We start from the raw sequence: 14,551 nt of genomic DNA, 5'->3' as shown, positions 1-14,551 counted from the left end.
AGACTCTCGTAGACGGAAAATTAGCGTTCCATGAGTACTTACCTATTCGGACGAAGCGGATGACTGAGTTTGAAGCGATGTGCGGTGCAAATCAACCTTGAGCAGCGGTGGACGTACCTCATTAATTTCAAGACGAATGAAACAAGTATAATTTTATTAATCTTAAATAACACTAACATAATTTATTCGGATCGAGTTCAACGATGTCTGATTACACAATTTTCAGTTTATATAAAACACTATACGTGCGAGTTAGTTCGAATCTTTAACCAGACCATGTGTCCATGTACCACGTACGCGCAGTTGGTGACTCTGTGGAACAAAAAATAAGCATAGATATAAAGTCGTTCGTCAAGATTGTGATGTCGGCAAAATGTAATTGTTAATGTATTTTACTTTTTGATGATCTTATGCAATGTGTCTGTTGACTTAAGCTCGAAACGATAAAATCGTAGTTAGGTATAGAAAACCATTTTAAAATATAAAAATATAAAATAGTATTATTCATATTATTCTTATATACTTTGGAAACATTAGACAAAGTACGTACTATACATAATAAAATACGAAATGATAGTATTTATGGGATTAAAAAATGCAATCGACAGTGATTCATATTATTATGTACATAGAAAGGTACTTAGGTACCTACCTAATACGATTATAGAATAATCAGTCTTGTGTACACACGCCTAACAGCCAGCTCGTACAGCATTCAAATAAATAAAATATATAACATTCAATTTTCACCCAGAGAATGTGAATGTGTTCGAAAAAAAATATTTAAGAGAAACCGTTTTTTTTTTCTCTCTAGAAATATGACTCAAGTATCCCCCTAAATAAAGTTATTATTCATGATATCTCATAATGTACTATCGAAAATAAACTACCTAATAATTATCTTTGAAAATTACACGTAACTTATTGATAAACCGTAATCTAATAAGTACGTACGTTTAACTTCATTCGCGTTGTTTAGGTGAGAAAATAAGTGACATAAGACAGTTGCTTGAGATCAGAGACTACGAAAATGATTATAATATGAATCATAAGTATAACCATAGAATAATAGTTTAAAAAAAAGTATTTAATTAATACACTTAGATAATACCTACCTACATAATATAATTATTATTATGCAGAGTCAGACGACCGACACAATTGTATTAAATAAGTTACCGTATACCGTTTTGAGTGATGACTAACTGTTGCTCTTTTTACTATAATACTTCCTTCCTACCTGCCTCTATATTTATCATCTGTTTTAACACGGATAATGCGTATAATAGAGTTAGTTTTAAAATTATAATAATTGATAGGTTGTTTAACACGGACGGTACTCTCATGATAATAGAATCCGTAATAGATGTTTATTATTCTATACAAAGTAATTTTATCTGTGCGGACGGTATGCACTCGTCTCGACTATAATATTATATCGTTAAGCATATTTTATAGACATTTATAATATGATATCATAATAATATACATTGAAAAACCGATACCATCATCGACCACCGTATACCATAATAATGCACTAGGTATGTACCGCCTATGAGTTGTTGTACAGGTATTATAATGTAGGTACATGTGGTAATATATATTGTGTACAACTGATGTAGTACCTACACGCATCTGAAATATCAGTAATCATAAACGATAAACCTTCCCTTTCACGAAACTCTCCGGCGCGGTAGGCTTTCTACTCTGACTACGCCTATTCGACGATATTTGTTTAACCAAAACGATAATCCGGCACCGGAGTATCGTAGGTATAAGTACGCATATAGTAGGTAGGTACCTATTAATGTGTTTACTATTATTAGTGTAGTGACCTTGCGCAGGACAGTATATATCGGGCCGAGAGAAAACAACGCTTTTGAGAGAACACTATTATTATTAGGTATAGGAAGAGGTGAATAGATATTTAATATTTAGATAAAGTGAAATTCATGACGCGTTGTCTTACGGCCGCCCGGAAAAAAAATGTATTTATATCCAATGAAAAATATAACAATAATTGTATTTTATTGAGGCGAGATTTCGATTACATCTCCGGTTTCATATTATGATTATTATGTTATACCTGAGCATTATTGGTATACACAATATTATAGTTGGGCACACGCACCGAAGGACAATTGTGTTTATTGTTGTTGAGAAACTTTCCCGATTTGAAATTTTGACATATGCCATAGTCGTAGCTTGTGCATACACACAAACACACACACACACACACACACACACACACACACACACACACACACACACGAGCGCGTTAATGATATTATGCGGTTAATTTTTTCTTTCAGTAATCATTTCTTAATTTTATTACAACCAGAGAAAAGTAAGTACTTACTGACAAATGTCGTATGGAAAATGTTAATTCACTACGATAAACACCTCATACCCACCTAGTATGTTGAGATGTGCCACGTTATTGTTTATAGCTATAGTATTATAAAATATATTATAATTTCTCATTTGACACAATATTATGAATCCCGTAGAGCCACAATAGGTCATATTATGTTGTCTGCTTAACAAAGGTCACCAATGGCCGCCGTCATAACTCTGACATTAAAACGGGAATCGAAAGTAATATCACCGACTAAAATGTATTCTACAAGCTAAGTTTCTGATCATTATCAAATCGAATTTATAAACAAAAATCTTTTTTTTTTTTATATATTATATTCTAATCTCATAATTAGGTAGGTATACAAAAAGTTTTGAAAAATACTTTTGTCAATTAATAATTACCAATAGGTACCAATATTAAGAGTTATTTTATAATTTTTAAGATGGATATATAAAGAAGCTTCAGATATAAAAATATGAGCAAGCGAATAAAAAAAAAGACAACATATAAAAGAAATAAAAATTAGAAAACGAACCAACAAACGATCCTCATTATTAAGATATAGTTGATAAGACAGAAAAATGTAAACTAGTTAAACTGTTTGGTATTTAAGAATGAAAATTGAAAATTAGGAAAATATTAATTGTTTTGTCTCCTCGGAAAAGTTAAGCTCCCTGAACTTATGCATAGTGCGTGTATCCATATACTAATTATTATTAGAAGATTTATTGTGCCTACGGTAATGGTGCAATCAATAAATACATTTAAACGAAATATCAGAGTTTATGACCGTTTATTTATTTGCACTTACTTTAAACTCAGAATAATTAACTCACATTAAACTCAGACATTTAGATATAAAGTATAAACTAGAGTCCCATTATGATAAGAATTGTTGATCAAGTGAAAGTTAAGGTTAATCAGAGCTTAGTATATTTTTAAAACAAAAATTTTGTCAAATTGTACAAAGCTTTATAAAAGTTGGATTATTGCGTCACATGTAAAGAGACTATAATATGAACGAATAAATGCTTGTCAATTATTATACATGTATAATGTGATGCATTTTCACGATGTAAAAGTCGTGGGGGGAGTCAGGACTGAGAGCAAATTTGAAAAGAAATATTGTATTTGATGGGGCACTATTACACAGTACTTACTAAATGTCTTTATTATATTTTATTTAACATTTACTAAATTATTATAATTTGTAATATAGTATGTACCTCTATGCATTATTTTTTATTCAGATATTAATTTTATTTAAGTTACAAACTCGCAACTCACAAAAAATATTGAGTGTAGTTTGAAGCGCCCAAGTACTCTACACAATATTGTAAATTATAATATTGCGGTAAATTGCCGTAAATGCGCTAGACCGCCGTTAAAACGGCATTTCAACGTTTGTATCTCGTGTACACGGTCTGATAATTACCATCTAACATAATCGTTAATTCATAATAATATTACAGTGTTAAATGTAATGAAAGCGATAGTGCGATGATAAAGTATTTAACACTGAGACGAACACAATTATCGATAATTGTCAATTTGCGCGCGCACAATATTATAATTAATTGTAGGTTCAGCGGACTTCTTGCACTAAAAATGTTTAGTAATAGTAATAAAATAGTAATATGATCGCAATAGCTGTAGTTGTTAAAGATGATTTAGCCTTTTTTGGTAAAATATGACAAAAAATTCAAAAGTCAAACCTTGTACATACCTAGGTACATAATATAATTTTACCGTTTCAAAAAATAAAAATTATAATATCAACTCACCCACAATATTCTACAACTGATAGGATAAAAAAAAAACATCTAAATTCAAAAAGTCCCAAACATTAGTCAGACATATTATTTGTATACTGACATCAGCGATTAATATATGCGCAACGATAATGATAATAATAATAATAATAATAATTTCATGACGTGGAGACTGCATGAGAGAGGCATATAGACATAATCACCCGATTAATAATTTATAGTGTCGCGTGAGTGCCATTTGTCTCGTCCAAATATGTTAAATCACACATAAGTCGGACACAGTCCACGAGTGGTCCTATAATACATATAAATTATAACTACGTAACTAATTCCAGAGTTAATTATCAGTTATTACGAACTCGTATAGATACATCAACACAAATATAGCCATATATAGTATTATCGATTTCGTAGATCGTCATTAGCATAATACATATTATTATGTATGCTTTTGCACAATATGTGCACTCAAATTTAAGGTTTACAATAATTATTGTGTATACGGATCAATATCGGGTCACGGACGGTCAAATGCATATCCAATGAGACGGTACTCATTACATTATGTGACACGAAATATTGTTTCACATTATTGACAAATAATAATTAAGTGCATTTTTCTTTTCGTTACTAGTGTCAATTTTTTATTTTTTTATTTCCTAATTGATTTGAGTAATATAATACGTTTACGAACTTACGATCTTTTAAATTAGCAAATAATAATATAATTGTTAGCAATTTGAAAGCATCGATAGTTGATAATATTACCGAGTAGAATATTGTAAAAATGCCATAGACACTTTACAAATATATATATAATCGAGTTACATGAAACTTTTGAAGCTTTCCTCCAGCCACAAATAGTTGTCGTGCATGCACATAATAAATAAACCGCATCATTGTAAAATCAATACATTCCTCGCTTATTGTGTTAAAGAATCTAAAAAGGAAACTAATTTAATAGATATCATATTTAATTTACGTACACACTATATGTTTTCATTATACGCACCTATAGTACGATTTCACACATGTCATAAGACCATTGAATTCCATTTTAGATTTCTTTTATAACCATAATATTATTATCTGCCATCGGGTAACCTCCTAAGTCCATTAGAGTGAAGTTGTTCTCGTGACATGTATAGTTAAACTCAAAACATACCATTAAATGAAAAAAAAAGTATCTATCACTAATGGGTTATTCGCATTTATCAAAACAAATATATTATATATAATATCTTACCTACTTACAAAAATTGTCACCTTTCGTCGCTCGTATTATATTTTACGTTGTGTAAATGTTAATAAAAACTTTCCGGTGCGTTTCATCGGATTAAATAAAAGTTTTGATTGGAATAAGTTGAACCTGCAGCAGAGTAAATCTAGGTATATTAATTAAGTTGCTTAAATATACAATGAAATCATCAATATTGAAGGGTGTCGGACTGACGTCTTTTGCAGACGTCGATTTTTCTTTATCGATCTGACAAATGACTACCGGATAATAATACAACATGGTAATTTTTTATTTGTACAAAACGACTACGGCTAAACTTTCTAACTGAATCTTCGTTTTGTTTCGACTTTCAGATACCACGTTTCGGACCGACTTCCGGGACGTAATATTATATCGACATACGTCGACATATTATGTTGAATGGACTGAATAAAAGTTTCAACTAAAATAAGTTGAACCTGCAGCAGAGTAAATCCAGGTGTATTAATTAAATTGCTTCAATATACAACGAAATCATCAATATTGAAAGGTGCCGGACTGACGTATTTTACAGACGTCGATTTTTTTTTTATCGATCCGACAAATGACTGCGGATAAAAATATAACATGGTACTTTTTTATTCGTATAAAAAAACTACGGCTAAACTTTCTAACTGAATCTTCGTTTTGCTTCGACTTTCATCAGGTACCGCGCTTTGTACCGACTGCTGAGGCGTATATCGACAAACGCGTAAACTTTGTAAGTATCAATAAACAAGTGGATTTTTTTTTATCGATCCGACAAATGACTCCGGATAACAATATAACATGGTAATTTTTTATTCGTACAAAACAACTACGGCTAAACTTTCTAACTGAATCTTCGTTTTGCTTCGACTTTTAAATACCGCGCTTTGGACCGATTTCCGAGACGTATATTATCGACCAACGCGTAAACTTTTTAAGTATCAATAAACCAGTGGATATTTATTTTACGGACGTCGCGGTGCGTATAAACGAAATCACCGAGAAAAATCGTCTCAAATGCCACACCACTTGGGCGACCAATGTCATTTTAAATTGTTACTATATTTATTGCCTCGCAAATAATTCATAGCTGTATAAACCAACCGGGCTTCATATATCCTGGAAATGTATGGGTCGGCCGACAATTTCAGCGTATTATATGCCTTTAAATGAGGTTTCACACGCACGAGATACGCGGTCGACGCTATTCAGAACGCTGAAAGTATAATAAATATAAATTACAACGAAATATATACAATTAGAAACCATGCGATATCAAAAGCGGTTCAACATTGTATAGGTACTGAAACGCTTTGAGTTACGACTGCAAGTCGTGGCGTATACCTACAACGTTTTTCACATATAAATTACGGGCTGAAAATGTGTTTGCGGAACAATGTTAATCGACTAGGACGTCTTAAACCTAAAGGATAGAAAATTCTAAACAAATAGATTTATAATACACACTCGTGACGTCCTACCTATAATGATGTGATTTAGCGTGTAACACGAAGCAACTTCGGTATATATTATACACATCAGGTAATAGATTTACCTATAGTAAGTAGGTATTTCTGCGACTTGTGTACACTTACGACAGTAAAAACATATCATAATTATTCGAACGTTTTGCAGTTTTGTGCATTATTATTTTTATTTCCTAATATTAATTACCTAGATAAGATAATAGATAACGCTCAAATCGTTTATACTCATAGATAAAAGATAGAAGACAAAGACATGTTGACTAGGTATATATTTAAAAACAGATTTTTAAATTTTTACACGGTTTAAAAATTGCAGGAAACGTGCGTATCGAATACGATTACCCCTCCGCACCAAAAATGAAATGAAATTAAAAACCTTATGTCACAATAAAATATATAATATAGACGATTTATCTCAGATAAGTGTTTTGTTTAAACAGATAACTGAAATGATAAAAATTATCTGGATGATGCACAACGCAACAATAAAACATAGTTAAGTACAACCACCCCCCTCCCCCCAGCTCGAACATACCTCGCACGGTTCGCGGTCTGTACCTACCGACGTAGTGTCGTAATTTAATAATAATAATTGTTTGCCACGCGATTCGTCGACATACAATAAAATAACACGAGTTAAAATAATTTAAGATAATTTATTTTATTATATGACTGTGCTGACGCGTTGACGTCCTGTATGCGGCTGTGTGATGATGATGTCAATGCGACCGCATCGCCGCACACATATAGTTTATTATAATAGGTAATAATTACTGCGAACACAATATAATAGTATATAAATATTATTATGCAGCATTGTCGTGGTAGTCCATTGATTGTGTAAAAACGTCATCCGGTTCGCGAATGAATTTTTAATGTTATTATTATTGTCATCATCATCACCATCATCGCCGTCGAAGGGGGAATATAATAACTGTCTGAACTTCGGTAAACAATAATGATTATATTATTTTGGAAACGTTCGTTCGTCATAATGATTACTATAGGTTCGATAATGCGATGATGACGGACGACCCGGGTACGCATCGCTTACTGTGAACCATCACCGGTGACTGTGAACGGTTTCGATTGTTTCGAAGGATTTTTTTTTTTTTTTAAATTAAACGTAATTTATTATAAACCTATACGCAATGCAATGCATATGCGGATAACGTTCGTACTGTTCGTAGATGTATACATGGGTAGGTAGCTATAATAATAATATAATGTTTTATTTGTCAACGAAACGATGTGCCCGATAACGTAATGATGATAATATTATATGAGCTGTTTTCTGATCCGTTTGGCATCGAGAAATAAATGATGTTTCGCGCGTTACCTAACACCGGAAACGTATATCTTGCACTTTTTTTTCCTACTTGGGATTGCACCGCGGGTAAAACTACGTCCGAAATGTGTTTTGTAATCGACACACGCTTCGTGTTTGTTGTTTGTATACGACGTAGGTGTTATCTATACCATACGTATCTACCGGCGGTGGACGACAAAATCGCCAGACGGTGTAGGTAATTTTAGAAAACAAAAATTATAAAAATATATAGTCGAGTCGATCATCGCACTATAATATATATACGTGAATAGAGGCATAACCGTTATTAACATTAGTATCATTATTGATACGCCGATATTCATACAATAACAAACAATAATATTGTTATAACGACAACGGTATAATACGACCGTATGGGTTACGTGCCTCGAGCGACTTAATGTACAAAAATCAAAACGACCTGTTGCGAATAATAATAATAACAATAACGATGATGATAATTAAATAGACCGTCTAAAAAGTATTGTTCGTTTGCTGCACATTACACGATTACACCACACAACAAACGCATCCGTCAATCAGATTCGTAGTCGTTCGCATCAATTAATATTTTAAAATATATTATTCTCATATCGATGTGAAACTATTATATACCGACACGTGAAAGTATATAATAATTATTATTATGGTGCAGGTACTTACGAATTATAATAATAATTATGTACATATTTATGTAGATTACGTATTATATCAGTATATGAATTGTCACAGCGATGAGAATATATATACAGGGCAATTCTCCAAATATATGTTCACTCCAAAATTCAATGAATTCATTCAAATTATAACTTTTGGAACTTTTAAGTCATATTCATATTTTTAATTGTTTCACTATTTGGGGTTTTGCCTATTTTTTTAAAATTAGAGTCACCCATTTCCTGTAAGTAGTTAAATAGATAGTTTTTTATGTATCAGATATCCATAAAGTATCTTTGTGTATACTATAATTAGTGAGGATAATAGTTTCATGGTAATTAGTTAGTATGATATGCCATGAAGCTATGATGGTTGAATATATTAAAGCAACAATTATTAATCCATCAACATTTTATATTTTTTTTAAACTGTTTGAGTAGGTATAACAAGATTTTATAGTTTTTTAAAACAATGTTTATATTTTATACGGATTATATTATTATCCTTAGTAATTACTAACTATTATATACACATTTTGATAACTCAGAAACTACTTGTTTCAATTTTGATTTAGATACATCAACAAAATTATCGACATCATAATATTTTTCAGTTTAAAAGTTATAATTCAAAAAAATAATTTTTTGTTATCATATGCCACTCCTTAACTGGCGTAAAAAATCTTACTTAAAAAAACTTAAAAATATGCAGTGCTCGTGAAAATTACTAAAAAATATAGATATATTATAACATATTAATAATTATTATACACCATTAAAAACCTAAAATAAAAAGTTATTTTATATAAAAAACTACAATGGTAATAGAACGTGATAATATTATGTGATATGCAAGTAACCGATAAAAAATTAAAAACTACATTATATAATATTATGTTTTTTTTTACTTTTTTGATCGGATTGACGAATAAATTGATTTTACTATCGTATGTTTTTCTAAAAAAATTGTCTATTTTGTCAATACTTGATTGAATGATTTGACAAGGTAGTCATGCATATTTTATAAATCGTTGTTGGCCAAAACTCTGAAAGCAAGCACTAGTGCAGGCCTATGCATCGTAATTACTGATGTTTGATACGTCAAAGTCTTGGCTGCATAATTTTACATTTTTCAAACAACAGTTTCTATAGGACTCTAAAAAGCTCAACATGTTACTCAACATAATAGTGTGGTAACTAAACATAATATTATATTTTAGAAGGTTTTCATTGGAATTTACCACAATATATATCTACGCTTTGTATTTATATTGTTGTTGGAATGTTATTATGTATACATTTGAAACTATTGTAACTTCTCAAACATTTAATGTATTCAAAAAAAAAAAACACTGCAATAATAGGTTAATACCTATTATATAGGTAATATTAACGTAACTATTCACCGAATCGTAACTCAATAATTAAAGTTGAAGATACATTTTTGTCCAAATTTGTCCGGTTGGCCAATATTAATACGGAATCAGTTGATGTTAGATTTTTGACACTGTAAACAAATCTTTTAACCACTCACGAATTGGGTACGTGATTCAATTCTTGATACAATATTATTACTATCTGGGAGTAGTGTTATCAAATCATCGAAAAATTATCCATTCGACCAAAACCACACTAAATGGCATTCTTTTAAGTTTTTTGACGGTTGTCTGAGCTTTTAAATTTTTTTGACGAGAAACAAACCGTAAGTCCAAGATATTCACTGGAAATCTTAAAAAAGAATTTTAATTATCGTAGAAGCTTACAAATAGATAATCAGCTGTTAACAACTACTGACGTTTTTCTAACTTAGGGCATACATTTTGTAATTCAAACTAATGTGGATTTGCCAAATTCGTGACGCCTATTAATATGAACTTTGTTGTCGTGTTTGTAGTTTAACGATCAAACATAAACACACACTGCAGTCTATATAATAATCGGGTCCACACAATGTTATATAGTCTGAGAAACTATAGAAATAGCATCAATTACATCACTAAAATATTATTAATAATGCAAACATAAAAAAAAAAATCAAAATGCTTAATTAAAACAACCAGTAACCACTAACCAGTATTTTATTAATTATTTTTTTTTAAGAATATATTATAATATCTGATAACGTTATAACGGTAAAATAAACTGCTAATTAATACGAATAACCTACATTCGGATAAGAGCAAACGTAGTTTTACCAATATTGGGTATTACAGACACTGAGAATATTTTACGATGATTGTTAGAATCAATATGAGTATCACACCCTAGTCCCTAGGCAATAAAAATGCATTTATGAGAAACTATATAATACAATGAAATTTTAGTAATAATATTATATAATTTGTTTTTCATCATATTCCAATTACAAATGGTAAAATGTAAAATCAGTAATAATCTCTAATGAAAAAATAACCTGAAAAATAAACATAAATCGAAAGAATAAAACAATCTACGAAATGGATGGAAAGAAGTATTTCTGGGCTGTCCATGCAATTTGTATTTTTAGGAGGAAGGAGCGTATTATGTAAATTTAAAGTTTTAAACACATAATATTATATCGCGAATTCGTGCGTACGGTACATATAGTAACTCCATAGAGTACGATAGATGGTACGGTGTGCTAAATAGTAAATAATATTAAAAAAAATATATATATATTAATAAAATAATTTCAATTATTATGTTAGTTTTTACTATCCAGGAGATCTGTGTCACTTGTTCCTGGTCATTTCTATTTATTTTGAGTATTTTAGATTTTCAGGAAAAGGTATGTCCAGTGAATTTCAAAACTATAGGTAAGAAATTTACGAGAGTGTTAAGATTATTATTAGCGGAACAAACATTTTAAAAATATAATTTTTACTATGATAGAAATGAAAAGATGAGTTTCTGTCCTCCTCCAAGCTATTTTGATTTTGAGGACGTTTCGTGCGAATTTTAAAATTTGGCTTGTGAATTCGTGCGTACAGCGTGCTAAATATTTTGTATCTAGAAAACTGGTGAGAAACAGGGCTGGCTCATTCCGTGTATTCTATGTATTTTTTATTTACAGGGAAATAAATGTTGTACTGATTTCAATATCAGGAAATGGGAATGATATTATGTTAAATTTAAACAATTTAATAAATAATTAATGAAAATTAAAAAACTATGATAAAATATTTTGTTTAGTTGTATAGGAATTTAATTATATCTTATTACTTATTTAATATGGTATCATTATATTACCTATTACTAACTGAACCACAATGGACATTAATAGTTTACATATATATCAGCTGTACGCCTAAAAAAAAAAATATTCATAAATATTTTTTATAATTTCTGGTTTCAACGCGAACGCGTGTAGATATTCGAAGAAAAATAAATTGTTTACAGTTGCCGTTCTGAATAACAGCTAGTATAATATAATATAATAAAATAATAGTAATATTATCGTAAAGAATAATAATACATATAAATCTCGTTCGTAACAATGATTCGTTTGATTTTTGATTTTCTCACGCGTTTGTATGCGATCCGAGCGTGTCACACACACACACACACACACTCGTATAATATATTAATATTATAAGTTGCAACTATACGTATATGTAAGTATACCAAAAATATATATCCCGTACGTTGAAAAGACGCCCACTGATTTTATTCCGCTATAGCGTTTTTGGACGTTATACGTGACGCCACCGCAACGTATAAAAAGATTCGTTCCGCATCGTAGGAGAAATGCGTTGATATATTATTATGACATCTAAAACTTAAATAAATTCGACGAAAAAAGACGATCGCGACGCTATAATCAATCTTGTCAGTATAGTCTTCGAGGGAGCAAAATATTCAAATAGCTACCTTTAAAACATTTGCTCGGCTCCCAAGTATATAAATATTGTAAAACACTCTTCAGCTCTCATTGATGGGTAAATTAAAAAAAAAATTAATTAACTTGGTTTTAGCTGAGTTAAATTAATATTTTCTCGATTGATTTTAAAACTGTACAGTTAAATTGCTTGTTGTCATACCTACCATTAACTTATAGTTGAACGTTTTCAACTTTAACTTCAACTCGAGTTCATTATTTTGATTATACCGAAACAATATTACGTATATGTCGTATTTTCTGTAATCGCTGAACTATTTATCTTATAGGAGACGTATGTAACGAACACGCAATATATTATATTTCCCTAATATTGTTATCTATATGTAACAATACTAACGCAGTTTGAATAAATTCTTTGATAAATTAAGAAATGAGGGTGAGTGTGCTTGGTATAAATCATTCATCTATAATAGCATAATACGATCTAGGTGCCAGGATATCACAATTTTCTGTCTGTACAAGATGAATGCGATACAAACGTTTATTATGAATTATAATAATCGATGCGACCACGTGAGTCATGAAATGTATGGTTACATTCGCCTCGTGTCTTGTGCCTGCGAGCACCTCTAACGGCCGTACCAAATATGCTACGCACATTATCCACGTATATTATTATTATGACGTGTCTGCAACCATTATATTATTGTTTTTAGTGTTACGGACGAGTAGACCCAAACCGACACTGCAGTTTTGGAAGTGCTTTGCCGTAGTCTCGTGCAAGTGTGTAGTGAACACAATAACGGTAATAGCTGAGCTAGGTACCTACCTAGAACTACCCATACCGCGGCCGATCCGTCTAATGTCAGACATCCATTAGCTATTTGAAAAAAAAAACCAATTTACGTTTTTGTAATCATATTTTTTAAGGTAATTTTAAGACGTTAAAAAAATTAATTTTTCGAATAAAAAATATTTCTATTATTTTTCAATCGTTTAATATTTTGTTTTTTAATGACGACGACGCACAATTTAGTTCCTTAATTTCTGATGCTGAATATTCTTTTGGATGCATAAATGATTTGATACATAAAAATCGAATTCATCCATGATTTTTAGATGAGTAGTAATAGCTATGTGGTGTGGTATAACTTACCTCGCAAAATGTGGAGTTCACTACTGTCACTAGGTACCTACTTAGCTCATCAAGACATTAAAAACTTAATACTTATAAGTTATAGCTAATAAAATACTTATCCAAAATGTGATTTTCATGAATAGAAATACTACAAATAATATTCTGCTTCAGATCATGAAGTTAAAAATGAACGTTGTCGAAATAGTGAAAAACATTTTTCAAAAAACATTGATTTGTAACGATTTAAAAGTAATATTAAACTAATGAAATATTTTCATACAATTGTCTTACGTTGTATAGATCGCCTTGAACATGAAAACTCAATAATCAAATTATACATAAATGGAATGGTAGACGTAGTTATTTTTGGACCCATCGGAACTGTTTTCTAGATGGATTGCCGATTCGACCGGTCCTTGTCGGATATTATTGTACCTATCGTAGTATCGTTTTACTAGTCACTACTAAGTTTATGCTTCAACCTACAAAAACTTGTAGGACTTGTTTACTTTTGCAAGACCAGTATTTCTGGGATTATTTTTTCAATATTTGATGAATCGAAATATACATAATAATATTATATTGCTGTACACAAAACGAAATATCCTCTACACTAGAATAATATATAAGTCACACACACGCACGTCGTGTCGTTAGTTGAATATCTTGAGTTTTGAATCAGTTCCGTATCACTGTATAATAGAGGGCAATACTGCACTAAAATATGCTCATATCGATAT

Source organism: Acyrthosiphon pisum, chromosome A2, assembly GCF_005508785.2.
Source record: "Acyrthosiphon pisum isolate AL4f chromosome A2, pea_aphid_22Mar2018_4r6ur, whole genome shotgun sequence".
In the NCBI taxonomy this organism is placed as follows: domain Eukaryota; kingdom Metazoa; phylum Arthropoda; class Insecta; order Hemiptera; family Aphididae; genus Acyrthosiphon; species Acyrthosiphon pisum.
Note: the sequence above shows the minus strand (reverse complement) of the source record.